This window comes from Onychomys torridus, chromosome 5 (genome assembly GCF_903995425.1).
Source record: "Onychomys torridus chromosome 5, mOncTor1.1, whole genome shotgun sequence".
Classification (NCBI taxonomy): domain Eukaryota; kingdom Metazoa; phylum Chordata; class Mammalia; order Rodentia; family Cricetidae; genus Onychomys; species Onychomys torridus.
In genome coordinates, this window is record NC_050447.1 from 2,837,653 (window position 1) to 2,863,669 (window position 26,017).

General features: G+C 40.0%; 1 protein-coding gene across 1 annotated transcript in view; it reads left to right on the plus strand.

The window, feature by feature from the left end:
• Iqcm (IQ motif containing M) overlaps window positions 1-26,017 on the plus strand; it is a 402,626-nt gene that overhangs the window by 67,379 nt on the left and 309,230 nt on the right. The gene's annotated exons all lie outside the window — the stretch shown is intronic.

Below are 26,017 nucleotides of genomic sequence, written 5' to 3' on the forward strand. Positions count from 1 at the left end.
ATATAAAATTCCTTCAAAAGAAGCTACATATGGTATTTTAAAGTCTTTTAAATACAACCAGAAAGCTTTGAACTTATAGATTATTTTGAAGATCTAGGAGGGGTTTTGACTTAAGGAAACTATGTTGTAGTTTTCCTTCTTTGTAACTTGTTACTCATATTATTAATCTTCACACTGTTATTTTTTTTCTCCTACATGTACAAAGGCTATCTGGACAAAGGCTCAGCCATTGTCTCTTTAATACTGCACAAAAGATAGAAAAAGACCATTTTAAAATGTCTGTTGAGAGACTCCCAGCTACATATTATTGTGAAATTGAGTGGAAAAGAGCAGAATTGCAACCACTGGTGATATTTTCAATATTTGCTTAAAGTTGCTCTAATAAAAAAATATTCTTTTAAAATTCCTAGAATATGCACTAAAGGAACCACAGCCTCGTGATAGCAAAAGACTCTGTCCCTTTCACAGCCTCTGCCCCATAGCAGCCCATCATTCATGTTGAATGAATGGATGGATGACAGAGACAAATTGAAAGGAAACAGCACCCAAATGAAGCAGTTGAGAAGTGTATCTGTGTGTTGCTTCACTCTAGAGGGGGTAGTAAGACACAGGACAATTGTATAAGTGCCCAAAGGAAAAGGAATTTGGGAAATAAAATAATTGACACTATTTTTAAGTGTTTTTAAAAACATAGTGACTGCCTTAAAACCATACTCAACAACACATTGTCAGTTTCATCTCATAGATTTCTCAACACTCACCCCTCAGCAGAGTAGAAAGCTGCATGTTCTGAAAGCATAAAAAATTGTAATATATCCATAATTTCTGAGTGCTATAGGCTTTCTATTCTTTTCTCCTTTAAAATGTATCTCCAATATGAGTTGATATGTAACCAATGTTTTATCATGTGAAGTTTTGTTGAATTTTGTTTTGATTTTAGCTAAACCATTATTTTTTAATCAGAAAAAATTTTCTAAAACAACAACAAACAACAAAACCAGAAATGTCTAAAGGCTTGAGACAAGCAATTTATTTTGTAAAATAAAATGTGAAAAAATGTCGATTTCTGTTCTAAAATAATTTATATACATTCATTGCATTGCATCTTTGTTGAAAAACTAAATATTTTTAAAATGCCCTTAAAGTTCATTTTTATGATGATTTCTAAAAATCCATCTAACATGGGCTCCTACTCTATTTGCTGAAATGTGTCTCCAGTAATCACAGGAAGCATTCACTGAAGTCGATTAAATAACAATGTTACTTAAGCAGTGAAAGAACATAGATATGTATCCCAAGAAGTCCACAGTCACTTTCCATAATCTTAAACATTTCAAAAATATTAATAAATCATCATTTTCAGTGAAAGAAAAAAGAAAGAAAATTAGATCATAGGAATCAAGACCAATCCTGATTTCCATCCATTTGATTGAAATTTAAATGAATGACTAGGATTATCACTCTTTGAAGTCTCATCTTTTAAAATGGTATAGTAGAGTTCTTGCTAGTGTTAATATTGGCATTCTGATTCTTCTAGCTTCTAAGTGGAAGCCTTATCAAAATTATTGAATCACTTGGTGACTGTTTCTTCATGGGACATATGTGGAGGCTAATAGTAACACCAAACTGAGAATGATTAGTGCACACTTGTTGAGGTGTGTGGCACAATCTGATGCTCACCAAAACTGAGCTGTAGTTACCAGTTTCAAGTGAATGAACTCAAAGGCATAATAGCAGCAAACACCTGGTTTGCAAAGGACTGCCTCAGCACCTATCCTACAAGAGAAGCTGCCTTACAATACCACCTTCACAGTGGGAACACTGTGGCCCTTCATAGAGACACCTGTCTCTGCTCTTGTCATGGTAGTCATCTTGCTCAAGACCTTCGATCTGCCATTTTGCCTTCCTACTTCAGTACATTTAATAAATCACTTCTAATTTGATATTGTAACAAACACACTCTCATCAGTGATTTCCAAACTGTTTCTTACCTTTCTGAGTCAAAGGGAATAGAACCATGGTATGGACTTTTACTTAGAAAGGTGTTCTTTTTTTAAATTTATTTAACTTTATTTTATGTTAAATTTATGCATTAGTGTAAAGGTATCAGATCCCTGGAACTGGAGTTACAAACAGTTTTAAGCTACTATGTAGGTGCTGGGAATTGAACCCAGGTCCTCTGGAAGAACAGCCCTAAGAAAGGTGTTCTTAACAGACATTTTCAAAAGAAACTCTGGAAGGAGGGAGTTTAGTCAAAGAAGCCACATTGCCCCAAGTGACAAATTCTGTGGCCTGATGATGTCCCCTTCGACTCTGTAGACTTTAAGTTTCATGTGTTGTCTTCAAAGAAAGGATGAAGTTACTGTTTAGGAAAGGAGTAGATTGTTAGACAATTTCCTGTATCTGTGGCTGGTTCTTAGTTTTTCTACAGACTGTTAACAGTAGAAGGACAGTGATTTCCCCCAAGTTCACAGTCTTGAGACCCTCAGGGAAGGTCACTGAGTATCCCCTACAATTCTGATACAGCCTCCACAAGGTGTGGGCTTGCATTCATGGGGGATGCTAAAGCCTACTGTCAGTAACTCCATGTCTCTCCTCTGACCTCACTACCACCTCTCCCACTCTGGAATCTGTTCACTGTGCTGCTGGAACTCACAATGAATGTCAAAAACAATCAAAAAGTCCTTTTACCTTCTTAAAATATTCCCTTCACACCCGAGGCCTAACTGAAGACTGTTGTGAAAACATTTCTGCTTCTGCTCTCTAAAGTGGTACCATTTCTTTCTCTCATCCTTAACACATGCATCTAAGGGTGGAGATAAAGTGTCCTCCCTGATCCTTATCACTGTTGCTTCCAGACAATTTATCCCTCCTTTCTAAAATTCTCAGCTTTGGCTCACATGTCATCCAATGGCATTCTCCATTAGCTTGCTTCCTGCAGTAATTATTGGTTTGTGCTCATCTTCTCTCAGAATTTTTTTTTTTTTTTTTTGGTTTTTTGAGACAAGGGTTCTCTATGTAGTTTTGTGTCTTTCCTGGAGCTCACTCTGTAGCCCAGTCTGGCCTTGAACTCACAGAGATCTACCTGGCTCTGCCTCCAGAGTGCTGGGATCAAAAGTGTGCGCCACCACCACCCAGCTATGTGCTCATCTTCTCATATCTTAAATTTAACCCTAGGACCCTTGTTAGTCTCTCTAATGCTTGTCATTATTCTTGGCAATTTTGCTGTAGGTAAATAAAGTCTCTAATTCATTAGCTTCTCAACTCTTTTAGCTCTTTTCCTCTAGTGGTTTTCGACTTCCACCTGTCATCCCATATGTGTTATTTAATGTTAATAGTAAAGAGAGCTAGATAGCACCTCCAATATTCTACTTTGAACAATGCTATTGATAATGCATGGCACTTTATAAAGTCCAACAACTTTAAAAAATTAGTTCCATGAGGTATCTTGGGGCTTAAATCTCCACCTACACTAACTTCACCAGTGATTTTATCCAGCTCATGATTTCCCTCACCAGCATATTTATATGGCCCCCAGACTCCAGCTTACATATTTTGTAAATCAGTTGTATCATTTATTATATTTTGTAACTCAATTAGGAGATATACTATAATTTATTAGAATAATTTTTATACACATGGAGCTCAAATATTTTCCTTCATTTTGAATTGAAAATTGTCCTATAAAGAAAAAATAAAGCTTTGAGGGTTTTTATTTGTTTCTTTATTTTTCTACCCAAGTACTAAAATACTGGTTAAATATTAAAAGATAATTAGAATTTTGGCTGGTTTATCAGGAAATCACAAAAATAAGTTCACAAACATAAGGAAGCCTGATTCCATAGGGGCCTCATATTCTTTAGAGGCGTTGGTTTTCATGGCTCCCATTTCTTCCTATTTGCCTAGAGTTTCTACTTAAAAACTGTGATAATAATCTTAACTGGGGTCATCCTTGTGGGTTCCTGGGGCTTTCCCTAGTACCACATTTCTCCCTAACCCAATAATGGTTCCTGCTGTCAAGATATCTCTTTAATTGCTCTCCCTCTCCACCCCTCCCCCAACTCAGCCATCTCAACCTCTCATGTTCCCATCCCCCACCTCCCATCCCCTCCCCCTACCTCCCCATCCCGGTTTACCCAGGAGATCTTGACTGTTTCCCCTTCCTGGAGCAATCCATGCATATCCCTCTTAGGGTCCTCCTTGTTACCTAGCTTCTCTGGGGTTGTGAATTGTAGCCCAGTTTTCCTTTGCTTTGTGTCTAATATCTACTTATGAGTCAGTACATACTATGTTTGTCTTTCTGGGTCTGAGTTACTTGCTCAAAATGATTTTTTTTTTCTAGTTCCACCCATTTGCCTACAAGTTTCATAATGTCATTGTTTTTTACAACAGAGTATTACTCCATTGTGTAAATGTACCACATTTTCTTTATCCATTCTACAGTTGAGGGATATCTAGGTTGTTTCTAGGTTCTGGCTATTACGAATAATGCTGCTATGAACATAGTTGAGCAAGTGTCCTTGTGGTATGGTTGAACATCTTTTGTGTATATGCCCAAGAGTAATATTGCTGGGTCTTGAGGTAAGTTGATTACAAACTTTTTTAGAAACCACTATACTGATTTCCAGAGTGGCTGTATAAGATTGCACTCCAACCAGGAGTGGAGGAATGTTCCCCTTATTCCACATCCTCTCCAACATAAGCTGATAGTGTTTTTGATCTTAGCCATTCTGACAGGTGTAAGATGGTATCTCAGAGTAATTTTGATTTGCATTTTCCTGATGGCTAAAGATGCTGAGCAATTCCTTAAGTGTCTTTTGGCCATTTGAGATTCTTCTGTTGAGAATTATGTACTCTTGGGTTCGGGATTTAGCTCAGTGGTAGAGTGTTTGCCTAGCAAGTGCAAGGCCCTGGGTTCGATCCTCAGCTTAAAAAAAAAAAAGTAGAATTATGTACTCCATTTTTCATTGGATTATTTGGTATTTTGATGTCTAGTTTTTTGAGTTCTTTATATATTTTGGAGATCAGTCCTCTGTCAGATGTGGGGTTAGTGAAGAACTTTTCCCATTTTATCTTATTGACCCTGTTATTTGACTTACAGAACCTTCTTAGTTTCAAGAGGTCCCATTTATTGATTGTTGCTCTCAGTGTCTATTCTACTAGTATGCTACATAGAACCTACATCCAGTGGTCTCCTATGCCAATGGGTTCAAAGCTACTTCTCACTTTCTCTTCTATCAGATTCAGTGTAATTGAATTTATGTTGACGTCTTTGATCCATTTGGAATTGAGTTTTGTGCATGGCAATAGATATGGATCTATTTGCGTTCTTCTACATATTGACATCTAGTTATGCCAGCACCCTTTGTTGAAGATGCTTTCTTTTTTCCACTGTACAATTTTTGCTTCTTTGTCAAAAATCGGGTATTCATAGGTGTGTGGATTGATGTCAGGGTCTTCAATTCAATTCAATTCAATGTTGGTTTTTATGCCAATACCAAGCTGTTTTTATTACTGTAGATCTATAGTATAACTTGAACTCAGGAATGGTGATGTCTCCAGAGGTTCCTTTATTATATAGGATTCTTTTGGCTATCCTGAGATTTCTGTTTTTCCATATGAAGTTGAGTATTGTTCTTTCCAGGTTTGTGAAGAATTGTGTTGGGATTTTGATAGGGATTACATTAAATCTGTAGAGTGCTTTTGGTAAGATTGTCATTTTTACTATGTTGATCCTACCTATCCAAGAGATCTTTCCATTTTCTGATATCTTCAATTTCTTTCTTCAAGGACTTGAAGTTTTTGTCATGCAGGTGCTGTGGATATCTCTCTGTATAAATAAAATGATGTTTGGCCAGTGGCCAGGCAGGAAGTATAGGTGGGACAAGAGAGAAGAGAATTCTGGGAAGTGGAAGGCTGGGGGAGGGACACTGCCAGCCGCTGCCATGAAAAGCAACATGTAAAGACACCAGTAAGCCACAAGCCATGTGGCAAAGTATAGACTAACAGAAATAGGTTAATTTAAGATAGAAGAAGTAGATAACAAGAAGCCTGCCACGGCCATACAGTTTGTAAGCAATATGAGTTTCTGTGTGCTTACTTGGTTGGGTCTGAGCAACTGTGGGACTGGCAGGTGAGAGAGATTTGTCCTGACTGTGGGCCAGACAGGAAAACTCTAACTACATACAGGTCTTTCTTTTGTTTGGTTAGAGTTACCCCAATATATTCTATGTTATTTGTGGCTATTGTAAAGGGTGATGTTTCTCTAATTTCTTTTTCAGCCCATTTATAATTTGTATATAGGAGGGCTACTGATTTTTTTAAAGTGCAAAAGGTGCCTGAACTAGCATTCTCCTGTAACCAGATTGGTGACTACCCTAATTGTTATCATAGAACCTACATCCAGTAACTGATGGAAGCAGATGTAGAGACCCACAGCTGAGCACTGTGCTGAGCTCCTTGAGTTCAGTTGCAAAGGGGGGGGAAGGGATTATATGAGCAATGGGGGTGGGCATGGGGTAGGGGGCAGGTTTAAGATCATGATGGGAAAAAACACAGAGACAGCTGACCAGAGCTAGTAGGAGCTCACAGACTCTGGAATGACAGATGGGGAGCCTGCATGAGACTAAACTAGGCCTCTGAATGTAGGTGACAGTTGTGTGGCTTGATCTGCTTGTGGGACCCCTGGCAATGGAACCATAGCTTATCCCAGGTACATGAACTGGCTTTTCAGAGCTCATTCCCTATGGTGGGATATCTAGCTCAGCCTTGTTGCTTGGGGAGGGGCTTGGCTTGGACCCCAACTTGGTGTGCCAGCCTGTGTTGTCTTCCCAGGGAGGTCTTACCCACTATGAGGAGTGAATAAGGAGTATAGTTGGGGGAGAGAGGGCAAGTGGGGGGAGGGGAGAGAGGGGGAACTGTGGTTGGTATGTAAAATGAAAAAAAAAATTAAATAAAAAACTATGATAATAGGAAGCCCAGCCACATCCTTCCCATTCTCTCTTTTTGATTAGTTTTCTCTTAGTCCACCAATATATGTTTGAAGGTGCATATGTGTGGATGTTTTCTAGGTATGAATATATATGGCATGATTGTCTTATCAACAGGGTGGAATCTTCTTCCAATAAGATGAATGACATTTTGTTAGGACAATAAGGTGTTAGGCTCATGGAATCTCAAAGAATATCTTATAATGAATTGTGTTAGCAGCAAAATAATTTGAAATAGGCAAAGCTCTTCTCATTATATGTTTATATTATATTCAGGTAAATAACAAATTTGCATATTTCATTTTTATTAAGAATGTTCAGGAAAAAAAACACTTTTTTCCATTAATATTCTGCTTTCTCATAACCATGATTACCAACTTGTTTTATTTTCTTAGAATTTTGCTTTTTAATCTTTTAAAAACCAATAGCAACATAAATTTGAATGTTTCCTATAGTTAAGTCTAATATTATTTGATTAATTGCACGAAATAGCCATTTTGTTTTCTCCTGATGCTAATAATATTATCTCCAATCTACCCCTACATGCCAAAAGGTGTCCTTCATCTACCCCTCCTGCGCACCCTTCTGGAGTGGTCAATATCAGAGAGGAGACATCACATTCTTTGTCCCAACCTATCCATAGGGTATAAAGACAGCAAAGAGAATGGAGGAAGCAAGGGTTCTCTACTCATTTTAAAGTATAAAGTAGGTAAAAATAACCATTCTTGATAGGCTTAATTTTATACCAGGGTCTACTATGTAACCACAAGTGCATTGAGAAATACATGAAGCTTAACTGAATACATTTAGTCATTGCTGTAGCCCTGTTAATTCTATGACTTTCCAGAATTTTACTGTAACCATCAAATGTCTTCTTATTTTCAATCATTGGTATAATTGTAATTATTACCATACACTAAGATGTCTGACAAAAGTGAAATTTAATATGTTTTAGATATTTTGTTATTCTTTGGTATAATGACTTTTCAAAATATTAATGAAAGGGTAGATGTTTAAAATAATAAATTTATTTTTAATATAATAGTATAATTTTTCACATTGCTATATATATACATATATACACACACACACATATATATATACACATATTTATAAAATTTAGTTCTGCTCAATCCTAACTTCTCCAATTTTTCCTATGAGAAGCTAAGAGTCATTAAGCTTATGACCAGCCTAAGCCATGTAAGTGTCCCATTATGTTTAGTAGTATGTGTAAATGTGTGTACGTATATATGGTGCTATAGATAAACCCCAGGGCCTCACCATGCTGCACAGCTACTCTACTGCTGAAGCACACCCCAGCCCAAGTATCATAGTTCTAATTCCAATTTCCATATTTATTCCATTTTACTATACCAACTTATATATATTTATGTTGTCTGATATGTATTTAAGACAGCTAAGCTATTTGATTATTATACAATCAATATATAGTAAAGAAAACTGTTTTTCAGAATAGGAAGGGGGATGTAAGCATTTTTTAGAGCATGCAACATTATGAACTAATTGATAATATACATATGCCTGGGGTTTTGACAGTTTTTGTCTTTGTACTACTATTAAATACTATATTTCTCATTTCTTTGCATATTTTTAAAGTGAACTTTTTCATTCAGTCTCACAAATATCAGTATGGTTATTGTGTGTTATACAGCTTTGAAATATGATTTAGAAATTAGTTTGTATTACTCTTTCAAAATGTAGTGATTTAATATGAAAAATGCTTTTCTGGCATGAATTCCCACAGCTCTCCTTAATAGGGACTTGATAAAAGTAAGAGTTTGTTATCTAAAAAGAGATCTTGCCTCTTCCTTTCCATGAAAATGTGAGAAAATATTCCTAATGTGCCAGATTGTAAGCAATCAAAGGCATCCGTGCTGGGAGGGAAGCATGCTGTAACCCCAGGGCTCAGCAAGTCTTTCAGGGGCATGTGAGAGGTAAGAGAAGACAGTTTCAGAGCATTACAGTAACAACCAGGTCTCCATCAAGACTGATTTCTGCTCATCTTACACCTGCCACACAGGGAGAACTGAGGGCTCAGGTAATTGCAGATAATCTAATTTCTGAAATTCTAAGGGAGACAGTACATAATCAATAAATATTAATAATGTTGAGTAGATTTCATGTTTGTTATTTTAAATAGTTTTAGATACAGCATTTTAAAATTATAGGTAGAGAACTCATTCATACATCCTATAGCAACACTAAGAGAGAACACCCTTAGACCCATAATGTACAATAGAAGTAAAATTCAGAAAAATTGTAGTATTTTTCTAGTGCATTAAAAAAGTGAAGAGGAGGTAAGTAAAATAAAATTTAAAGATACTTTATTTAATATGGCTAAATATATCATTTCTATATATAATCAATATGAAAAGTCATTAGTAATACATTTCATATACCTTTTTCCTCATTGCTTTTGAAATCTGGTGGATAGGGAAGCTTACCACGTATTTCAAGTTTGGATACATTTTATGTGTTTATAAAATCCATGGCTTGTAGTGTTTGAGCACAGCTTTTGTCTGTCTGTGTCAAGGTACCTTGACCACGTTTCTGTATTTCATGACATTTGGTATATGGAAAATGTACAACCACATTTAAAAAGAATGAAGATAAGGAAGACAAAGAACATTGGAATGAAATTATGCGCTCTCCTGATGACAGATAAAGTGCCTCCTGACTTCATGTTTATCCAATCTTCAATGTGAATTAACATATTAGAGATTTAACATATTTGTATTTATTTTTATTCGATTTTATAAATTGACCTACCAAAACATAGTATTTTTTTTTCCAGTTACAACTTAGTGGAACAAAACTAGAATCAAAGAGTAGGAGGTTCTTGGCACCAAGATTATAGCCAAGGGTAATTATGTTAAATTGTTTAGCATGCTGTGGAATTAATTGCCCATGATCTTAAGCATAAATACTTAATTTATAAAACAGCCTCTAAGCATAACAGGTCCACATTTAGATACATGAACATTTTGGTGAATAAGTGGCAGTCATATATCCAACCTGAACACTTAATATCCCCATCACTTGGGTCTCCTTAGCACCCCTCTGCTTGGGCCATTGCCGAGGGAACTGTCAAACACAAGGGTACATAGTTTGTTCTTCCTCGTCCTACAGTCACATTCACACAGACCCAGCATAACAAACACACAAAATTGTGAAATGTGTAGGACACACACACACACACACACACACACACACACACACACACACAGTCAAGTACCTGAGGATGGAGGCTGGTTTCATCGGCATATGACCTTGCCCTTGCAAAGGATCTAATGCCCTGTGACCTTGAAATTCTTAATAACTTTATAAATTGGTTTTCAAATCAGTGCTGTGTGCTTGAGTCTGCTGTGATGATGGGGCGTGCTTTGAAGGCTTGCACCCTGGCTCCCAATTGTCCTACCTCCTGCCACCCCACACCCATTTTACAGGGACAGGGTTCTTGACAGTCTGCACTTGGATTCTACCAAGTAGTGTCACTAACACTTCCCTAGTGTGGAGTCTGGATGCCGAAACAAGGAAGGTCTAGGATGGGTGTGGAGTCTGAGTAGCTATAAACATGACAGGTGGACACCCCTGAATCAAAATGCTTTCTCTATTTATTTTTCTTAAGTAATTCACCATTTTCATTTTGTGGACTCTGCAAGTTATGTAGCTGGCTGGCCCAGGATGATGTGAAGAATGATGATAAAAATCAACCCTGTGATAACACTGTGTTTCATGTGCTACTCAGCAGCCTCTCCACTCCCACCTCTCTTCCCTCTTAAAGCTTTCCACTGCATCCCTCAGAGACCACAGCTAACATTAGCATTGTGATGCTAGCTTCCTTGCTTTCCTATCCACCTTTATCACTGGGAGTAGTGGAGACGCATAATTTGTTGTGTTGTCTATGGCTTTTCTGTGCCACTTCTGCTTGCAGACCATACCTATGTCTACACATTGCTGTTGCTGTGTGTTGTCATGGTACAGTTACACTTTTGGACTGTCATGGACATACCCACTTTGTGCTGGGTGTGTGTAAAAGCTCCTTTCTCTGAAGCACATACTGAAGAGAGATTTTGTGACTCAAGGAGTTGAACTCCTCAATAATGCCTTGCCACCCAGCTAGGTTGTACTGATCTGTGCTCCACCTGCAGATAGTACTTCCCTGTTGTGATTGATTCTTTAAACTCTTCCTTCAGACCTATGAGTTGGGATACAGGCATTTATTTAAAATTTGCCTTTGCTTCCCTGGAAATGAAGTTGAATATTTGTTTTCTTCCTTATACTACTTGACTATCTTAATAGTTTTTTAAAGTCCCATTCAATTTTATCTACTTTTCCTTTGGCTTTATCCTTTTTCTGAGTTGTGGTGGCTCTTTATAAAATATTCTAAACTGTATTTTGTCAGTTTAAAAATCCTCCAGTTCTTTATTATTTATCTTTACAAACATTTAATTTTTTTTACAAATAGAAACTTAATTTATCAATGAGTCCTTTATAGACCCATTTCATTTTTAATGTTGTTTGTTAAACATTAAAATTTTTTCTTCAAGTCACAGAATTAATGCCCAGTTTTCATATTTAAGTTGTTTAGGTTCCTTAGAGTTGAATTTGGGCAAAAACTAAGCAAAATACTCAGTTTCATTCTTTCTTGTTCTTCTTCTTCCTTAATAATCATAGAAATCTTTACTAACATGTCCTCTGACTTCAGGACCACCTCCACCACACACGGGTTTCTGTAAATGAGTGTGTATTTCTGCTCTTGTATTGTTTCTCTGTTGAGCTTGTCTGACCTGATGAGTGCAACATTACTCATTGCTGTTTTTATAAAAAAAACTTTTTGTCCAGTTTTCTATTTGTCTATGACAAGATGCTGTTCCTGCATTCATGAGAGGAAGACATGCTTTCTATTTTTCTTTAATTGTAGTTTTAAGTCTGTGTCATGAGCAATTTTGTTGTTGTTGAGACAGGGTCTTGGCCCTGTTTTATCTTGAACTCAGTCCTCCTGCCTCATGTTCCCAACAGCTGAGTTTACAGGTGTGCTATGATAGCAGGCTAATATAACTTGTTTCTGTTCCCATCTCCTTTATCTGCCCCCTTATTTCACTAGATATGTTATTTTTTGTATGTGCGCCCATACTTTAAATAGATTACTATGTTTAAGTTATAGTATTTAATAATTACTGATGATATTGGTACCCTGAGCTGTTGGTCTTGGGTCAGTTCAACCACACATCAGCTTCTTTTCCTTTCTCAAAAATTTAGGTTAATGGTTACTCACAGCTAATACTAATAAAAATCATCTATTACACTTTCTCTTATGTATCTTGTATAGTTTCTGGACAGATTGTGATCTTCATTTCTCAACGTTAGTGTGTTTTCTGAGGTGATTTTTAGTGAGTATCATAGAGTGCCTTGATTTGTCTGCTGAGAGAATCGCTATCCTTCCGTTTGAAGACTTTAATTATATTTCAGTATTTTGTTAACTGTCTTTAACTTGCTATACTTTGTGTTATTTTGTTTCTTTCCTGTTTGCTGTCATTTTCTTTTAATCCCTTAGAATGCTTTATTGTTTCAGGTTGCCCACATCCATCAATCCTGTTTTCAATATCCTCTCCTCTTTTTTCATTTCTGAAAATGCTTTTATTTTCTTGGTTTACTTCTCTCCTAAACTTACCAACTCAGATAATTATCTTTAATGTTCTATTGTATTTTGCTTTTATTAAAAATTGGTGCTTTTTATGGTAGTAGCCAACTTTTATCCCCTCAATCTATGACGTAGTATGCTTGGCCAGCATGTCTGTTTTTAATTTGTGTCAGCACTTCTCACCTGCTTTGTTCCTAGTAATAAGTTTTGCCTTATGACATATCTGTCATATACTGAATGCTCTTCCAATGTTGTTTTTCTGCAATATTTTGTATGCATTAACTGTTAGCCAATTATTTTAATTATTACTCGATTTGAATATATTGAGCTTTTCTAGGACCAGCCATTTTTGGAAAGCTTGGGTGTGAATAGCTGGTGAATAATGGGAAACTCCTTTAATGACACGGTTTGTATATGTACATGAGTTATTTAGCCTTTATTTCCCCAGCCATTTTATTTACACACTGAGAGACAATTCACTTTGTTGGATACCCACCCTCCCTTCTACCTCATCTGGAGGTTGATGAGAATATTTGTGAAGACCTTTCAGCTTCACCATTCAAAATTCATAAGATCCCCTAAAAATAGCAAGAGTGATTCTATTGTCAAAATAAGGATCCTATCCCCATTTCCCCAGACAGAGTTGATTCTTATTTATGCTGTGACCAGTTATTTTCTCCAAGACTAGCAACTGTGAGCATCTGTGACAACCTTTTGCTCACACTCCCACTTTACTCCAATACCTGCTAGGAAGAGGTTCCATCTCTTACATAATGTGCTAGGAGGTTCTAGAATGTTGCCTGGTTTCATTTAAATAATTTGCAATGTGGTATTTATTGGTTATTAATTATTTTTGAGAAGTGAAAGAGCTAAAGACTTCAGTTTTTTCCAAATTTTATGAATCAGAATGTGTATTATTATTTTGATATATTGAAACAAATGACAAGTTAATCTCCCTGAAAAAAATTAGAATTCCAATATGTGAATCCTTGGCATAAAGCTTTATTGTCACTGTACTTTTATGCTAAGTGATATTCTTAGAATTTTGCCAACACTTGCTTATAAGATAAAGATGCAAACTAACATTTCAGTAGAGTGCATTCTTCCAGCTGCTGAAATAAACTACCCTCATGTGGTTGAATAATAATAACAGAAGTCTATTGTCTTATAGTCCTAGAGCAGTGTTTATTAACCTGTGAATCATGGGCCCTTTGGGTTTTCAACAATTCTTTCATGAGGGTCACATATCAGATATCCTACATACCAGATATTTACATTATGATTTATAACAGTAACAAAATTATAGTTATGAAGTAGCAATGATTTTGTGGTTGGGGTCACTATAATATGAGGAACTATGTTAAAGAGTCAGAGCATTAGGATGGTTGAGAACCATTGCCCTAGAGGATGTATCCCTGGACATAGTCATTGGGAGAAGATCCTTCTCTGTCTTTTCTAAATTGGAGGAATTGCTCCATCTATACCTCTGACATCACAGCAGCATCTTTCAGTGTGACTATATGTCTCTTCTTTCTGTGAAGATATAGGCAGATTGGGTTAGGGACCCTCACTACTTTAGTATTATCTCATCTTGATTTAACCAACCATACCTGCAATGATCCTATTTTCAAATATACTCACATTCTCAGGTATTGAGGATTAGAACTCAATTTAACCCACAAGATAAGGCCTGTTTGGTGGAGAATGGATTAACTAGTTGTTTTAACTTCAATTTTGTAAAATCAGATAAACCAGCCTTGTGAAACAACTCTTTGAAAGCATAAACACTGTTCTTTTTAATCACAGCTATCCTTATTTTAATTTTGTTTAAATTTATAAGTTTCTTAAGTTGAGTGAAAAGTATGTGAAGGCCTTTTTTTTGCTCCTGTATCAGGATGTTTAGATGTCCGAGTTTCTCAGCTGCCTGTTTGAGGACATATTGACAGTTGTACAAGCACACACAAGCCTTTGTCACGCAGCCCAGAAAATGGGGATACAGGAATGATGCTTTGAATTAATTTGTCAATTAATAAAAGTTTAAGTTCTCAGGGGCCTGATAATTATAATGGAGTATTTATTTCTGCACAACAAGGAAAAATATTATTTTGATAAATTACCCTTTTAAAGTCAGAGTTCAGATACATTTTTTAAAATTTTTTGAGAATTTTGTATAAGAATAATGGATTTATATCATTTTCACTCCTACCTCTCTTTCAAATCTTCCAGTGTCCTCTTATCCCTCTCACAATTTATGACCTCCACTTCTACAGATAATATTGTTACTTACATACATATAAGCATGTAACTAAGTAGATTATATACCTACCTACATGCACACACACACATATAGCTTAATAGATATACCCATTTTAGTGTTGTTTGTATGTACATGTGTTTAGGGCTAAGCACTTGGGGGTTGGAAAGCCTATCAGCAGCTCATCCCCAAGGAAACTGATTTAAAATAAATCACTAAAGAACTACAAAAACAGTTGATCATCTCCTGGCCAGATAAGCACCAAATCCAAATTAGGATGCAGTGTCTTAAACAAGCCTGTGAGTGAGGAGAACAGGCTGAGGACTTATGTTAGTGATTTTTACAAAGGACTATCTAGATTTAAGCGGGGGAAAGAAGCTAAGCAGAACGAAAGTGGCCCCTTCCCTAGAGAATGGTGGAAACAGTTACTTTTCAATCTTTAATTCTATTTGTGTAGAATACCTTGCTGCTTATCTGAATCAGGAGTTGTGGCCACTTGCAATGCTTTTCATGGCCTCCTGTAACTACCATAGGATGGTCAGGGAACTTCAAATTTTAACTTGTTTAAGATGTTTTCCAAGTGTTAATGCCCCTGCTGCTCTCAAAAGGAAATGCAAACTCTATTTTACCACAGGGGATTATGTAAATTATTTCTAAAGACTTAACCATATAAGGAAATGGTACAAAAGTTGTAAGAATCAGCCAAAAAAATATATACTATTGACTGTCTTATCCAAATTCAGGTATTTTCTAATGACTGGATTCAGATATTAAAGAAGTTATGCTTAGTGTGCTTAATGAAATAAATGATAATTTGAAAATAAATACATAGAATATGAAATTGTAAAAAGTGATACCAATTTGAAATAGAGCCAGTAGAATTTCTAGAAATACAAATTTAATAATTATTGCTAAATAGGCACTTCAATATAGGAACTCTATTAGAGGGAGAATTCCAATATTGGAGAGGAGAGGAGAGAAGAAAGAGGGGGGAGGGGAGGTTGGAGAGGAGGGGAGAAGAGAGAGAAGAGAGAGGAGAGGAGGAGAGGAGAGGAGGAGAGGGGAGGGGAGGGGAGGGGAGGGGAGGGGAGGAGAAGAGAGAAAGGACTGGAGAGGAAAAGAGAGGAGGAGGGGAAAGAGAGGAGAGGGAAGGAGAGGAGAGGATCCGAAGAGGGAGAAGAACCAAGAGGCCAAGAGAGCACTAGTCAAAATGACTAGATGTTACAGGAAAAGAGAAGCTGGGGAAGAGAGGAGAAGCTGGGGGAAGAGAGGGGAAGCTGGGGGCAGAGAGGGGAAGCTGGGGGCAGAGAGGAGAAGCTGGGGGAAGAGAGGGGAAGCTGGGGGCAGAGAGGGGAAGCTGGGGGCAGAGAGGGGAAGCTGGGGGCAGAGAGGGGAAGCTGGGGGCAGAGAGGGGAAGCTGGGGGCAGAGAGGGGAAGCTGGGGGCAGAGAGGGGAAGCTGGGGGATGGAGAGGTTTGAGTAGGGGCAGGAGGGAGAAATGCTGAAAAGAGGTAGGACTCTGTAACAGTTACTTGCCAAAGATGCTGAGACATGCTGGGAGAACCTAGAGGCCATCATCCACTTTGACATGTTAAATATACAACTCAGCTAGCCTTTTGTCCGAAATTTCTTTGAGACCTAACAAATATATTGTCAGTGGACATATTTGGGAGCATACTAGGAAAGAAAGTACTATAATGAATAGGAAAGTGATTCAGATCCAACCCAGAATGGTGAGTAGGAAGGTGTGGTAGTGAGGGTAAGACTGAGAAGCCAGAACCATGACAAGTTCCGACAAGTCGGAGAGCACAGCCAGGGAAGCAGGAAGCAGCCCCTCCATGGGTATGATGAAGTAATTTTTAAAGAAATGATACTGAGAATATTTCAGGGTTTGTGAAAGATAGCACTGCTTAGATTAAGGATGTCCAATTAGTTTAAGTTTAGTTTATAAAAATACATGGCTTGAGAAACCAAAAGAGAGAAAAAATTAAAGCCTCAAAAGGAGGGGTAGAGGTGAGGGTGGAGAAGGGAGGGATGAGGAGAGAGAGGAAAGGAAGGGTGGAAGGATGGGGAGGAAGAAAACAGATTTCATAACAATACTGGCTGAGAAGTCTGTGTGCTTAATAAACTAACTGTCTATTTAAAAACATGTAGGTTTGGTAACATATTTGGGGAAGTTAAAAAGCAAGTATGTAAGTGAAAATTGAGAGTAATCAATGAACAGTGATTTTAGTATAAGTTGAGATGTAAATGAAAAGGTAGATTCAAAAAGGCACAGATATCCATCAGAGTTAACAATACACTGTTAATAAATAGTAGTAGTAAAGATGTCTAGTGGGCATAGGACATCAATGCGAAAGAAAACAAGACATGAGAAAAACCAACCAACACACAGTTCTCACCTTAAAAAGAAACAGGGAGAGTTTACTTCATAGCCAAATTTGAGTGACAGTGCCCAAGGAATTTAGGTTTCTCCCAGTTCTGTGTTCCTCTGTGGATGCAATTTCACTAAGTTTTGTAGCTTTACAGAACAAAGCTATTCATAAATCAAGTTTAAAGTAACTGGAGGGTGAATCAAAGAGGTGGTGCAGTGAGGTACAAAGGAAGTTTTCCATAGGCCTCAGATACCATCTGATGATTGTTCTAAGCCTTTGGGTTGGTGCAAGCCAATGGTGTGCTAAGTTAACAGATTCTAAACATTTTTATCCCCTTTTAAATTATTTTTTTCATGTAACATATTTTGATCATTTTTTTCTTCCCACAATTCCTCCCCAATCCTTCCCACCTCCAAAAAGTTTTATGTATTAGTCACAGGATGCTAGCTTGAACTGAGAAGGTGGATAAGAACTGGTTATCAGTGCATTAAAGCTACCCCACAGTAGCCTCTGGACATACAACATCCCAATGTGTTCACATCACTGCAGTTCTAATCAGCCAGTCAGTCTTTGTGGCTGCAGCTTCTTCTTACCTTTCCAGAATTACCCTGAGAGAAAATGTCACGAAACATGACAGAATCCACTAACAAGAGTTTTATTAAGATAGGAAAGAGAGACAGATGTGCCAGGCCTGTGGAAAACACATGTGAATAAAGAGTGGAGTTGGAAACATGGCGCCAGCTTATAAAGGCTGGGCCGCACCTGCCTACACAGGCCCATGTGGCTGTTCCACACAGTTTTGGGCTTTGCGCTTTACAAAACCCAACCATGGGGGCATATTGTGAATCTCTATCAGAATTCCCATTGACAAGGGTATATAATTAAAATAGCTAGTAGTGATTGTAACTCACAATTTATTAGAAAGAATATAAATTAAAGTATCATAGGATATATATATATATATATATTTAAGTGTGGTGGCATATGCCTTTAATCCCAACATGAAGTAGGCAAAGGCAAGCTAATTTCTGTGAGTTTGAGGCTAACCTGGTCTACAAATCAAGTTCTAGGCCAACCAGGGCTACATTGTGAAGTCTTGCTTTTTTTTAAAAAATGATGATTATTTATATCCCAAGTGCAGTTTCCCCTCCCTCCCCTCCTCCAAGTCAGTCTCTGCTACCTCCCCTCTGATCCTATGTAAACTTCTCTGTTTCAAATTATAGGTTATTTTAATTCATGAATGGAAAAGTTTTTCTATATGTATTTTAATTAGAGTGTCATTTTCAAAACTAATTTTAAAGACAGTGAAAAGTGAAAAACTAGCATAGTTAAGGTATTTAAGATAATTGAGGGTGCAGAGTGGGGTGCAGAGTGTGGGGGTGCAGAGTGTGGGGTGGAGAGTGTGGGGATGGAGAGAGTAGGGTGCAGAGTGTGAGGATGCAGAGTGTGAGGGTGCAGGGTGTGGGGTGCAGAGTGGGGGTGCAGAGTGTGGGGTGCAGAGTGGGGGTGCAGAGTGTGGGGTGCAGAGTGGGGGTGCAGAGTGTGGGGTGGAGAGTGTGGGGTGGAGAGTGTGGGGATGGAGAGAGTAGGGTGCAGAGTGGGGGTGCAGAGTGTGAGGGTGCAGGGTGTGGGGTGCAGAGTGTGGGGGTGCAGAGTGTGGGGTGCAGAGTGGGGGTGGAGAGTGTGGGGTGGAGAGTGTGGGGATGGAGAGAGTAGGGTGCAGAGTGGGGGTGCAGAGTGTGAGGGTGCAGGGTGTGGGGTGCAGAGTGTGGGGGTGCAGAGTGTGGGGTGCAGAGTGGGGGTGCAGAGTGTGGGGTGGAGAGTGTGGGGATGGAGAGAGTAGGGTGCAGAGTGGGGGTGCAGAGTGTGAGGGTGCAGGGTGTGGGGTGCAGAGTGGGGGTGCAGAGTGTGGGGGTGCAGAGTGTGAGGGTGCAGAGTGTGAGGATGCAGTGTGGGGGTGCAGAGTGTGAGGGTGCAGGGTGTGGGGTGCAGAGTGGGGGTGCAGAGTGTGGGGGTGCAGAGTGTGAGGGTGCAGAGTGTGAGGATGCAGTGTGGGGGTGCAGAGTGTGAGGGTGCAGGGTGTGGGGTGCAGAGTGGGGGTGCAGAGTGTGGGGGTGCAGAGTGTGAGGGTGCAGAGTGTGGGGTGCAGAGTGGGGGTGCAGAGTGTGGGGTGCAGAGTGGGGGTGCAGAGTGTGGGGTGGAGAGTGTGGGGATGGAGAGAGTAGGGTGCAGAGTGGGGGTGCAGAGTGTGAGGGTGCAGGGTGTTGGGTGCAGAGTGTGGGGGTGCAGAGTGTGGGGTGCAGAGTGGGGGTGCAGAGTGTGGGGTGGAGAGTGTGGGGATGGAGAGAGTAGGGTGCAGAGTGGGGGTGCAGAGTGTGAGGGTGCAGGGTGTGGGGTGCAGAGTGGGGGTGCAGAGTGTGGGGGTGCAGAGTGTGAGGGTGCAGAGTGTGGAGGTGCGGAGTGTGAGGGTGCGGAGTGTGAGGATGCAGAGTGTGAGGATGCAGAGTGTGGAGGTGCAGAGTGTGAGGATGCAGAGTGTGGGGGTGCAGAGTGTGGGGGTGCAGAGTGTGAGGGTGCAGAGTGTGGGGGTGCAGAGTGTGGGGGTGCAGAGTGTGAGGATGCAGAGTGTGGGGGTGCAGAGTGTGGGGGTGCAGAGTGTGGGGGTGCAGAGTGTGAGGGTGCAGAGTGTGATGATGGAGAGTGTGAGGGTACAGAGTGTGAGGGTGCAGAGTGTGGGGGTGCAGAGTGTGGGGGTGCGGAGTGTGAGGGTGCAGAGTGTGGGGGTGCAGAGTGTGGGGGTGCGGAGTGTGAGGGTGCGGAGTGTGAGGGTGCAGAGTGTGAGGGTGCAGAGTGTGAGGGTGCAGAGTGTGAGGGTGCAGAGTGTGGGGGTGCAGAGTGTGGAGGTGCGGAGTGTGAGGGTGCGGAGTGTGAGGGTGCAGAGTGTGAGGGTGCAGAGTGTGAGGGTGCAGAGTGTGAGGGTGCAGAGTGTGGGGGTGCAGAGTGTGGGGGTGCAGAGTGTGGGGGTGCGGAGTGTGAGGGTGCAGAGTGTGAGGGTGCAGAGTGTGAGGTTGCAGAGTGTGGGGGTGCAGAGTGTGGAGGTGCAGAGTGTGAGGGTGCAGAGTGTGAGGGTGCAGAGTGTGGGGGTGCAGAGTGTGGAGGTGCGGAGTGTGAGGGTGCGGAGTGTGGAGGTGCAGAGTGTGAGGGTGCAGAGTGTGAGGGTGCAGAGTGTGGAGGTGCAGAGTGTGAGGGTGCAGAGTGTGAGAGTACAGAGCATGCGTGAGGATGTGCATAGCCAGGAGCTCCCACTTGCTGCTGCTGTCCCATTAGCATTATCATGACTTATTTCTAGCCTGTACTTTTCTAGGGCTTCCCATATTTAACTGCATATGTCATTTGCGCAGACTGCAATAAAGAAATTAATCCTGTTACAACGGCAGTCTCTGGCTTCTCAGGTCGTGTTGGGGTCCCTGCAGCTCCCCAGTCCTGAGGGTCCTCCTGATCCATGGATTGAACTTGTTCTAGCAGAGACCTAAGAACATCTTGCATGTGTACAGATGGGCGAACGAGAGTGCTTGCAGTGCTACAGCCCATAATAACCTTAGACTGGAAACAATCCAACTTAGAAACCCATTCTTCTAAGTGGGGAGTTCACAGCAAAAAGCACACAGCATGCATTGACATGAATCAGTTTTATTAATATAACATTGAACATACAGGCAAAGCACAAAGCTGTTTTTGGTAGATCAGGTTCAAATAAAAATGTAAAACTAAGGTTTTCTCTTTTAAGGCCATTTGCAAATATGTAAAAAGGTGTGAAATATTTACAAGAGAAATAAAAATGGTTCATTTGGTAGGAAAGAAGATTTTTTGGAAAGTGAGGATTCTGTGGCACTGTTTTTACTACTAAGTGGGCCCCTTTCTGTAAAACTCAGATACACATGTAGTTTTGTATGCTTTTTTGGGTCATTTTGTAGTAGTAGGTTTTAAAATTAACACATTTCACTAATGAAAGCAATGATGACACCTATTCCCATAGAGGATTTGGGGCAGGAAGTTGCAGAGTAACCTGCTTGTCCAGCCAGCCCTGAACCTGTAAGATTCCCCTGAAATGTGATGCTCAGTATCCTCATGGAGCTGTTTCAGACAAACTAGAAAGGATGGTCATTGTGCATCATCTAGAGTGTTGTAAAGTTATGACAGGAAATATACTTACAGTAAAACTCTGTTTTAAACCAGGATTTAGAGAACCATCCTAGTTCACAAGAGACACTTATTTGGATTTTGTTCTTATGGCCTCTAGGAAAACTGCAGTATTACATAAACCTTTAGGTTTCATGAGGAATCCCCTGCATCCCAGTCATTTCTTGCCTGAATATCTTTCTAGATGGCATGAGAAACTTCTGGATGCTGACATGTGTGCCAATAAACTCCCCAATACTGTAATGGAATGCCCGGTACAATAAATTTAAGAGGAAAATGAATTTTGGTCCACCATTTTGGAGATTTCGGTCTATGGGTGTTTTACTGTGGGCCTACTGTGGGAGATAAGAACATCAGGATAGGGATGTGGTAGGGAAAATCCCCTTACTTCACAGGAAGGCCTTGCCCCTTGAAGCCTCTACCATCTCCCAGTAGGCCAACAAAAGCTCCCTAGGAACTAAGACTAACTAAAACATGGGCCTTTGCTGGGCCAAATTATAGTAACTAGGTTCTCTCACACCTCAGTGTATTCATAAAACAATGCACTTAAGTTATAGAGATCCTAAAAGAGGGTATAGATGCCCTGAGAATATGGGACTCTGTGCCCTAGCTCCTTATGATTCCTATTGTCTTCCACTTAGGGCCAGAAATTGCCCAGTGTCCTGATGTCTACCTGAACTGTCTCTTTACCTGTCATGCTACCCTGAAATCCCAACAGGGCATTGTTTCCCAGTGAACATCCCACAATAAGTGGCACCACAAATGGTTGTGAATTCTTTCATTCTTTTTTTCTGTTAGACTATGTACTCAATGCCTGGGGCTATGTCTTGTTCCTCTAATAATATAAACACTTATCCTGACACTTAGTAAGCATTCATTATTTAGCCACACCTCACAAATATAAACACACCCAGTAGTTGTAGATAGTAAATTCATGTACTGAGCAGAACTTCTGGGTGTTAGAATTAGTTTGTCTTAGAGAAAACCACATCTTGTTTTTATTTTTATAGCTTCAGTAAATAATGTTTTGATTTAAAGTATTTTGAACAAAAATGTCAAGAAAATGCTCAGCATTGGTCTATAGACAAATGATACTATTAATGCCTTAGAACCAAACTATTTCAGGACAGTAATATGTTCTATGTAAACTCTGCTGAGAAATTAATAACCATGGTTAATATTTCCAATTAAAAATACTGAACAATTTTCTCTGTATAATACATATGTCAAAGAATGATGCAAATATCATGGGGCAGTAAATATTTTTGACTCTATCTTTATATCTGAAAAGAATTATCTATTATTGTATCCTACCTCACAGGAAAGCCAAAGACAGTCATTCTTTGAACTTAATCCTCTGGAACGGTATTCTAGTGTTCCAAATGTATTTTAAACCAATGATAATCTCTGTGGTCTTTGGATGGTTGAGCTTTGAAGGACCTTCAAATTTTCTTGCGTAGTTGGTTGATGCATGTGTAGAGTAGATAGATGATGGCAGCAATTGTTGACATTACAGAATGGCCCTTTTTTTGCTGAAGGGGAAAAAAATCTTTTTGCTGTTTTTGACTGCTTTGCACAAGGTAAAAATATTGTTTTGCCATTGAATTTGAATTAATTTATAGCAACTATTCAGATAATACATTCAATTGCACAGCGATGGGTATAAAATGGATTTCTTATTTTTTATGATCCTTCTTTCTATCAGTTTGTACTGTGTCCACTGAGAACTATAATGCCTGCATGTGTGCCACTCTTTTGAAGTGTTTATATTAATCTCTATGCATAAGGTCTCTAGTCTATGCCAGCAAATACAGTGCAGTTCTCTTGCTCAAAAATGAAGAGAGCCATGGTGGTTTGACTAGAAGGATTACTGGGGCTGGCAGTTCTTCAAAGTGCCATTGATTAGATGTCATGTTAATTACTTATGCCATCAGCCCTATAAAACAAATCTCTGTGTCACTTTCTGTAGTTTTTATGTCTCTACTCACTTTCTGGAATATTAATTTTTTAATGTGCACAGAGGATTTAAATATATCACTAGATAGACAAATACTAATTTGTTTAGTTAATGTATTTGTAGTAAAACTGAACTTGGTTTAAAAAGTTAACAAGCAAAGGTTTATTCCTTATGTCCAGAACTGATTTACAGTTCTTATTTTTAAATCCAAGGTAATTTTGTTGGCATACGTTTTAAAAGCTGGAGTTAATAATTCATTGCCATTGTAAATTCTAAGTATGCCATATAATATCTCTCAAGCTTATCTGAATTATCTGAAGGGGTAGAAAACCAAAGCCTGGATAGGAGGACAATTCCATTGCCCTAAGCTGTTATCTTTCTGGTTTTCTTGTTTGTGGCTTAAATTACTCTACAAGGAAATAAAGCAAAAAAATTTAGATGAGGGAGGGAGGGAGGGAGGGAGGGAGGGAAGGAGGGGTAAGGAGGGAGGGAGGGGTAAGGAGGGAGGGAGGAAAGGAGGGAGAGAGGAGAGGCCACTGCAGACAGCCTGCTACAGGGCTGGAGAAAACCCAGGAGTGACTGAGGGAATGAGACAAAGGAGCATGCAAACTATCTATCTGAGTCCAGCTTAGGTGGCCACTGGGATCTCGGGTAGCAAGTACAGTCTCACAGATGGCCAACACAAAGGCTCTCATTGTGCTATAAAACACAAGACGATTTGTTTCCTATTTACAAAAAAAGTACATAGACTTTAAAAAGAACTAGCATGTTTTCCATGGTTTTAAGAGCCTCTGAGTCATTCTCTTCCAGTGACGACTGAATGACAGGTTTTGTTGCACCCGCCTCGACCAGCAAGGATGACACAACACCAGAGCTCTTCTTTAAGCAGTTTATTCAGGACCTTGTTACAAGTGATGTCTCTCCCCGGGTGAGCCTCTCCCAGCCCTTAAGTAGGCATGGGCTGCCAACCCTGAGCAGCCACGTGGGTGCTGTCCATTGGTCCATGCAAATGCAAGCAACACTCTATTCTAGCCACAGCCAAATAAGGATTTGTCTACCACTTCGAGCACTCGCCGTCAGGAGGGCAGAGGGCAGAAGCCAGTGCCATCTTTAAGGTGCGGCTGCACGCAGCTCTCTACAGTTCCCCCTTTTTGTTATGCAAAGCTACAGGAAAGAGTAGAGGTCTGACCTCTGTCAAAACTGGACATGTACTAGTGTCTGTCCAGGTGTCATCCACCCAGAGGACACCTGACCCATCCGATGCCCTTTTTACAGAGGTGGGAGTTGGGGCATCAACCCACATGCTATCAGACATGCTCTTCTCAAAATCGTATTTACCAATCTTGAGTGCAGTACACAAGCCTCGCATCCTGTGCTTAATACTCTTTAAGGTTCAACAACCAGGCTTGGGGAGACTGCTCTGCCTCAATGGCTGTAAAGGCTTGGATGATCATGGCTGCATTACGACGCTGTGAAAACCTTATGCGACAGATACACCACAGGCATACCAAGGAGACGAGCACCAATAAACCAGCTAGGGCTCCTAGTCCAGCCCACTCCTTCAGATGATTCATGGCTGCAGAAATCCAGGATGAAAGTCCCTCTGTAAGTCCAGGATCCACTAGGGTGGAATTAACAGCAACAATGGCTAAGCGAAGCTCATCCACTATAGCATCAAATTGTCTGTTCCAATTACCTGTAAGGTATCTAGAAAGCTGTTTAGACATATTTGTAGCATATGTAAAATATGATACATTTTGCCATGGTATTACTCCCTCATCCTCACATCCGGCATTGGTAGCGGACACACCCCTTGTCGGGTTAGCAGGGGAGGTCGTTACACGATAATCCTCTTGACGAGGTTTGCAGGAATCCCAGGATGCAAAAGGTTTTGAAGTAGACCACTTAAATTCACTTACACCTTGTTGTCCTCCCCCTATCATGACCATGGGCTCCAGATTCATACAACTGCCATTAATCCCACAGAGGAGCCAATTGTCAAACGGATTGGCTGGGCTATACAAGAATGGATCCTGGTTAGTATAATTGCATCCCACAGTAGTTTGATTGGCAAAAGTACTAATGGTTGGTGAAAAGGTAAAGAACTTTCCGGCATTGGCCCAAACAGACCCTCGGCTCTGGCATCCTGTCCGTGGCCAGGCTCCACCCCAATTATTTCCCCAACAATAAGGGGCCCACTTGGGCTGCATAGGTGGCGCTTCATTTGAATGATTCATAGGCCACCATCGCCGGACCCAGGGTGCACTAGTATTTAAACAAGGGCCACTAGTAGAGTCGGGGAGGTCAAACCAAGCAGCAGTTTGATTATATAATGGGATGCATTTTGGCTCTTCAGATCTATTATACAACAGTTGAAAACATATGGACTCTGATAACTGGAATGATCTATTTTCCCCAATGGGTGCTATCTCCTTTTCCAAGGGAAGGTAGGGTAAATCTAAGGTATAAATAATCGTGGGAACAAGTGAGAGTCATGTTGCACTGGTATTGGTCTTGGAAATGCCGAAAGGATTCCCCATCTCTGCCCCGATGTTCCCATGGATATCAGGCTGAGGAC